Consider the following 348-nt stretch of genomic DNA (forward strand, 5'->3'; position numbering starts at 1 on the left):
TGAGGATAGGATGAGGAATAGAATGAGGATGAGGAAGTGGATGAGGAAGTGGATGAGGATAGGTTGAGTATGATAATGTGGATGACGATAAGGATAGGCTAACGAGTGGGATGAGGATGAGGAAGAGGACGAGGATAGGATGAGGACGAAAATGACGAGGAGGATAGGATGAGGAAGACGAAGAGGATAGGATGAGGATGAGAATGTGGATGAGGATAGGATGAAAATGAGGATGATGTTAGGATGAGGATGAGAAAGAGGATGAGGATAGGATGAGGATGAGAATAGGATGAGGATGATGATAAGAGCGGGATGAGGATGAGGATGAGGATGAGGAAGAGGATAGGA

The sequence above is a fragment of the Lupinus angustifolius genome, chromosome LG14 (assembly GCF_001865875.1).
Source record: "Lupinus angustifolius cultivar Tanjil chromosome LG14, LupAngTanjil_v1.0, whole genome shotgun sequence".
In the NCBI taxonomy this organism is placed as follows: Eukaryota; Viridiplantae; Streptophyta; class Magnoliopsida; order Fabales; family Fabaceae; genus Lupinus; species Lupinus angustifolius.